We start from the raw sequence: 7,626 nt of genomic DNA on the forward strand, positions 1-7,626 counted from the left end.
CAGGTTTGGAGTCTAGGCCTTCATGAGCAGAACTGACTGGGGTCAGGATGCCCGGAGGCCCTGAGAGTCCCAAGGCCTCAGGAACCAGGGACAAGTCAGGGGCCCAGCAAGCCTGAGAACCTGGGGGAAGCCCGCAGCCACCCCAATGGGTGGGTGCCATCGTCCCAGCTTCACAGTGACACAGGCAGACAGAGACTGAGAGGGAGCGAAGGCAGGTGGACAGGGGCAGCCGACCCGGGTGGGACAGCCCCTGCGTGTGTCCAGGGCCCCGGGCCCACGGCGGCCTTCCTTCACCCGCCTTCCTCTTCTAGCCCTGCGGGGATGGGCTGAGGAGTGTCCAGCAGGACCTCACGCTCCCCGATGCTCTGCCCAGTGGGCGTGGCCTCCCATCCTCGCTGGAGTCAACCCTCACGGTGTGTCTGGGGTTGAGGGGGGTGTGCTTGTGTGCAGGGCTGGATGGGGCTGTCCCCCTAAATCACTCACAGGCCGCCGTCCACCCAGAGCTGACTCATGACTCAGGCCGCCTTGCTGCGCACCGCGCCCGTCCTGACAGGCCAAGGATCAGCGGCTGGTACAACAGCCAGTCAGTGTAACTGGAGCAACGTGTCACGGCCAGGCGAGCATTCGGCCGTCGCCGAGGGGAGAAAGACCCATCACAGGAAGCAAGGGGGCGCACCTTGGAGGCTGTGCCTGGAGCACGGACCCTGGCTCTAAAGAACCGTGTGCACCAGACAGTCCTGTGCTTTGTCACTTGGAAAACTTGCTAACAGCACTCTTGCACTGGAATAAACCAGAACCACGACATGTCCAGGCCAGGACCGAGTTACAGCCCCGAAGCTCAGGCTCCAGAGCAGAATTAACTGTTAGGAAAGTCGGGTTTCAACAGGCCCTGGATTCCGACAACTGGGCCTTGGCCGGTCACCAAGGGCATGTGGTGCCGCCCTGGACCCCACCCTGTCCCCGTCAGGAACTGTCATCGTCGGCACCCACGTCCCTGCCTACCGCGGACGCGGAGCGGCTGGGGCCCAGCACAGCAGGTGCCGCCTCGAGCGGGTGGGGCCGGCGTCGCTGCCCAGGCAGAGGACTGCTGTCTCCAGCAATCCCCAAAACCAACCGTGGGGGCCGGTGATTTACAGCTTGAAGCTGTGTGCTGGAAGGTGTCTGAGAGCCTGGAGCACGGGGAGGATGCTCCCAGGGAGGGAGGGTTCTGGTGCGCAGCCGCGGGTGGGGAGGTTATGCCCAGAACATTAGAGCCGGCAGCCGGGCAGCCCCGAGGGCCGAGGCGATGGAGCGGGGTGACCCAGGGAGGACCTTGGGAGCCCCTTGAGAGGGCAGCGGGAGGCTGGCTCTGGTGGGGACGGGGGAGGTGTTCCCTGCAGATGCGAGACACTCGCTCCCCTTGGTTCCAGGTGAGAGAAGGGTGACCGGCCCCAACAAGGACGGCAACTTCCAAAATCGTCAAGCTGGGAATGGGGGCCGCTGGCATGCAGCAGGTGGGACCCGAGTCTGCCTGCCGTCACCCCGAAGGCCAGCACAGTCCCTCGAGGATGGCAATGAGCTGGTCACATTCAGGGACCCCTCTGAGCAGCCAGCGAACCTCGTGAAACCCAGAGCCTTTCCCCATGACCCAAGCACCTCGTGCTCCTTGGATTGTGTCCTCAGGACACATGAGAGTCAGACCCAAGCCGAAAGGTCAGTGGTGGAATTCACTTGGATTTGGTTTCAGATGTCCCGGGGGAGACCCTTGGCCACTGCGGGAGCATGGAGCCGGCTTCCCCCCGAGAAGGAGACGTGAGGGTGCAGGGGGAGGATCCACTGCACGGGATGCCCATGTGCATCGCACACCGTGGATTCCAGGCAAACGCTACCGCGAACTTCCTTCTAGCAATTAAAGCACAAACCCATGTCGTGGCAGCTGGGCGGAGCTCCTCAGAGTCCCTGTGTCGAGTGTGCCTTGAATCTCAACGCCCTGTGTCCCGAGGGAAGTTACCTCTCTGGGTCGCCATGGGCTCCTTGAATGCCCCCCAGACAGAGGAGGGTCCCCGTTCCATGTGCACTGGGCCACCTCACATCTACCTAGCAGGGGCAAGGAGCCCTGTCTCCCCAAGTGCGAGCCCCTGGCCGCCCTCTGGGTCACATGCAGGGGGCATCGGGCCTGGCCATCTCCTGTTGCCAAACTCGGAGGCAACCTCAGGCTGTGTAGGTGACCAAGAGCAGGAGCAAGCAGCCTGGGTGACACAACACAAACCCTGAGGGCACCCGGCTCTGGGAAATTTCTCCTCATGGAAAAGCTGCCTGAAGCGACTCTGCAGCCACACGTCCACTGGAACCAGGCACCTGCAGCTCCACAGCCCCTCAGCCCTGCAGCCCCGCAGCCCCATAGCCCTGCAGCCCTGCAGTCCCACAGCCCCATGGACCTACAGCCCCGCAGCTCCATGGACCCACAAACCCATAGACCCACAGACCCACAGACCCATAGACCCACAGACCTGAGGACAGCTCACCTTGTTCCCCACAGGCCAGAGTGCTGGCATCAGGAACGGGTACCTGCCCACCAGGCAAGGCTCTCGCCATGTCCCCTCATGCAGGGGGGACGAGGGGCACTATGGGGTCTCCCCACCCCAACCCCAGTGAGGCTTCCCCTCACCCCCAAAGCCGCCACTCCTGAGACCATCTCTGGGGAGGGCATTAGGTTTCAAACTCCGAGCTTTGAGGCAAACCCACCGATTCAGAGCACAGTCACCACTAACGGTACCAATGAGGGAGGGGTCAGAGCACCGTGGCCTCCCCCAGACCTTCCACATCCCACTGGGGAGCAGGGATCACCTGCAGGGGGTCCGGGTCTGTGCAGAGGGCCGGGGACATGCCCGAGGGTGAGGAGCGGGGACCTGTTTGCTGTCCCAGCTGAGTCCTCAGCCCTTGTCTCCAGACACTGCTGCATCCTCCCTGCTTCCTGGCACCCCAGAGAGTCAAGCATCCCCTCCCCGAACCCCAAGCCCCATGTGTCTTCTGTCTCTATAACTCCCCTTGGCTGCTTCCAGGGCACCAGTGTCTTCCCAGAGATGTCTCAACTACGCCCAACCCATCCACTGAGTCCAAAAATTGTGCTTTTTGTGATTTATTTTTTTGGAATTTCCTTTATTGTAATTTTTATTTCTCTGCTGGAATTCTCCATCTTGCCTCTTTCATCCTCTCTGCCCCTGAGCCATGTCACAAGTGTCGTATGGAGATCTGCCCCCAGGAACCCCTGTCCCGCACTTGGGTGTGAACTTGTTATTGGAGCTCTCTCCATCTGTTACCCGATGTCACCTCCGTGTGCGCCTGTTATCTCTGACTTTTGCCCAACATTCTATTTGCAACACTTTAGGAAGAAAGTTTGTGGCTAGGACAAGGTATCATCCTCCAGAGAAAATATAAGCGAGCATGTGCTACAGCTCCAAGAGGCCCGCAGCCAGCTAAGGGGTCTACGGGGTCCTGAGCAACCTCTCTCTTCTCCCTGCATTCCCTAAGAAGCAGCACTGCAGATATGAGTTCTCGGGGCAGGGGGACGCAGGCGTCTCATTTGACCGTTTAATATCACACATTGATTGCCTAGCGTCTGCAAACATCAGATCAATAGTGACGTCTCTATAATACAGGGCTTTGGGGCGACAAGTGTGTCTGGAATTTCCCATCAGTGCAGCCCTGACACCTGCTGTTCTGGGAACACTTCCCGTGGACAGGGTGGCATTCACACACCAGTGCCCCAGGCAGAGTCAAGGAGAGCTGGGGTCCTACCCTTCCCAGAGTCCTGGGGGCAGGAGAGGGGGTGTGGGGTCTTGCCCCGAGACAGCCAGAGCGACCGCTCCAGGAGATGCAGAGCATCCTCATCTCAGAAGAAATGGGGACCGTCCCCCAAATGAGACCACTTGGGTCACTGAGCGTTTGACACAGTGAGTGGCTCCCTCTTGGTTTCAGGCTAATTAAAATCCACTTAACTCTGGTCCCAGAGTGTTTCCTTCGTGAGGCTTCTTGGAAACGGCCCCTCATCTCAGCTTCACCATTCTGGAGGCCGGAGAGCATCAGAGCGGTGGTTCCAACATCAGAGGAAGCAATGCTTCCCCCCACCCTCCCGAGACCGGGCTGGCTCTGAGCTAGTCGGACCCACCGTCCTGCTGCGCCGGACGCCGTCCTGCTGCGCCTGACGCACGTGGAGGTTTCCCAGGACGCAGGTCTTCCATGGAAAAACCAAGATAGCCCCAGGCAGGAGGGGCCGCCTGTGTCTCTGAGGGACATCTGGGGTCTGTGGGGTCATCATCGGGGCCCCGGCTCCGGCCTCACCTCCCAGGGATGCAGGGGGCTGGGCTTCTCACATCCTGTCCAGGCTACTTTCCACCACCTGCCACCTGCCACCTGCCTTGTCACTCACGACACGGACTGTCAGAATGGAATCCTCTCTCTCCTTGAAAATGAACCCGTTCTATGGGAAGTAACGCACCCATGACGAGAGCTGTGGTTTGCAGATGACTCTAAGTGCTTGCTCCCTAGAGAAATCAGATATCCGTGAGAAGTAGGCAGGAGTTGGGGACCAGAGGCACGCGGTCAGTGTCAGGGGACAGGGGCCATCCCTTGTCTTGCAGACACAGTGCTAGCGATGTCTGAACTTACGTTACAAAGCCTTATAATCTTCCAATGCCCTGACGGTCTCAGGCTAGCCACTTAGCACGATTGTGTCTACGTCTTAAGTGGACCTTCCTTGACGCTTCTGGTGAACGAGCGGGAAGGACGGTAAAGACTTCAAGCCGGGCAGCAAGGCCGTCCTGCCGCAGGTGTGGCCGTTCTGTGCCCTAAAGGGGAGCCCCTGGGGCATCCACACAACGTCCTCTGCAAAGACAAGGCTCCGGGACCTTCCGGCCTCGTTGCGTCCACTCACTGTGTTAAAGACCATGCCCTGGATCAGGACCTCAGTACCCATCTCACGTGGGGCTCATCTGACCATGACAGGAAGTTCTATTGGCTGGGACGTCGCCGTGGAGAAGCGTCTGAGTTCAACCGTCTCCTTTTATTTAAAATAGACTGTAATTTATAATACTCGACTGTTTTGGAAGCTCCAAATGTCTGTGACCCTGATTCATTGCTCTTTCTTCTGAACTATTTAGAAATGACCACAAGTGCCTGCTGGGTTTGTAGAGGAAGATGTGCATTGCCGAACCCATTGTAATAAGGAAACTTGTGACACTGTCCACTCTCCCTAAAACCCACCGTTTCATCTCCTCCCTTCCTGTGGGACGATTCTATATTTAACGGGCCCCTCCGCGCTGACTGTACTGTCACAACATGTTTGCAGGGCTGCTGGGTGTGAAGGAAGCCCCAGCGGACGCCCGGCGTGTTCTCCGCATGCCTGCCGCGCTGTGCCGTGCCCTGCAGCCCGCCTCGAGGAGGAGCGGCCCTGTGGTTAGCGCTGAGTTCCCGTGTCCCCGAAGGGACTCTCAGGACCGAGTCCCCACCCCCCTCAGCACCTGAGGAGGTGGCCTCGGACCTGCCCCCCTGTCACTCCCTGCCTGGCCACCGAGCACCTGCTGATCCAACCCCATCGCAGCCCCCCACCCACTGACCCTACACGGTTGTCCTGTCCCACATCCTCCCAAGGCACCGGCCTGGCAGGCCCAGGGGAAATCTCAGGTTCAGATGTAGCAGGAGCCCTAGAGCAGCACTGGTGGGACATCACTGGCACCTGAGGGTAGCTCTCCACAGCCTCCAGAGCCTGTCGCCCCTGCATCCTCCTGTGTCCTCCCACACACCCCATAGAATAGCAACAGTCGAGGCTGAGGACACCACACCCTGAGTCCCGCCAACCAGATCTCTCTCCCTGATGGTGTCAATGTCAAGCGGTGCATCTTCTTTGGGATCTGATAGTTTCTTATAAAACCAAAAGCACACGTGACCTGGGAGCCATCAATCGCGCTCCTAGATATGCAGCCAAGAGGAGGGAAGGTTATGGGGGAATGTGCATAGCTGCGTCCTCACCCATGATCGCCAAAGCCTGACACACCCCAGTAGGGTAGGTGAGCACACTGTGATCTATTCACATGGTGGGTGGGGGGGGGGGGAGCAGAAGAAAGAAGGGCCCACAGCAGCCACCACAGACGTGCAGCCGCCGACTGCGCATCAATCCCATGTTACTGACTACTAGGTAACTGCCCCAAAGCAGCTCAAAACAGCAATAAACATTCATTATCTTCCATAGTTTGTGTGGGTCAGGCATGCAGATGGCTTCTAGCTGGCTGTCCCTCATGAGGCTGTAAGGCAGGAGCTGGTCAGGGCTGCCGTCCTCCCAGGGCCACATGGGGCTGCAGACCACGCAGGACTGCTGGCAGGGGCCTTGGCTGCTGAGCCGTTCCCACACAGGCCACAACGGTCAGCCCTGTTCCCCATGAGAGTGGCCTCGGAGGCATGAGCACCGGGAGGCTGGGGGGGTGCATGCCCTGAGTCCATCCACCGGAGCTCGCCCGCGGGCAGACTGATCTAGTGTGATCAAGCTTACAGCAGTGGCTCCTCTGGAGGGTGGTGGTTACTGGAGCCAAGGGGTGACCTGGGGTGATGGCGTTGGTCCACGTACACACAGGAAATGAGCGGAACACTTACTTTCCGTGCGTTTTACTGTCTAGACGTCAGAACACTTCCACATAAGCTAAGAATGAAAGCACACCGTGTGGAAGGTGCTGTGACAAGTCCGCATGAAGGGACGTTGGACAGAGGCTGAGACCTGAGGAGGCCAGCCTGGGAGGAATGGCAAGGCTCATGGGAGGCCCCCGGGAGAGCCCGAGCACGAGCCCTTGGCTGCTCTCAGCCCCAGCCCCCTTTTCCAGCCCGGCTGGGCTCTGGTCCCCACCACAGAGACCCGGAGCCAGAACCACCCAAACCTGGAACTCAGGACGCACTTGTTGAACGTCCCCACATCGGAGAAGCTGCCCACAGCATTGACCCTTGCCCTCCTCCGACGGCCACTGGGTCCCAGTAGATCTGCAGCATCTTCCGTAGTGAGGAAGGTGTGGCTGGCTCTCGAGACCCACTCCGAGCATCACAGACCATGAGGGACACTCTCAGCACATGTCAGCAGTGGTGCTGGGAGGCCTGAGCTGACGCTCAGAGACCCACTGTCTGGAGAAACATGAGGCCTCGGCACAGGCTGAGTGAACCACCCCACTGGCGGGAGAGGCCAGGTCTGCCTCCGCCCTTCAGCACCCTGCCTGTGTCCACCCCGAATCACGGCTCACAAGACAGCCCAGCCCTAGTGGGAGCAAGGCCCCTGGGACATGGATGGGGAGAGAGTAACGGGGGTGCTGAGGGCACAGAGTCAGGAGCAGAGCCCCCCACTCACACTGACCAACACCGTGATTAGCCTTGTAACCCAGGGATCCCAACACACCCACCCTGTGCACCCATGTCATTTCAGAAGAGCCCAGGTAGCAGGCATGCAGGGCTGTGGGGGCTCGCTGGGCTCAGAGGGGAAGTCACCCTCCTAAGGGCTGGGCAGGCTCTCCAGGGGTGGGTCTGAGCATCCTGGGGCCACAGGGACAAGTGGCTGCGTGCTGGTGACTCAAAACCATGGAGATTTATCTTCTCCCAGCCTGGAGGCCAGCATTC

This window comes from Canis aureus, chromosome 31 (genome assembly GCF_053574225.1).
Source record: "Canis aureus isolate CA01 chromosome 31, VMU_Caureus_v.1.0, whole genome shotgun sequence".
Lineage (NCBI taxonomy): Eukaryota > Metazoa > Chordata > Mammalia > Carnivora > Canidae > Canis > Canis aureus.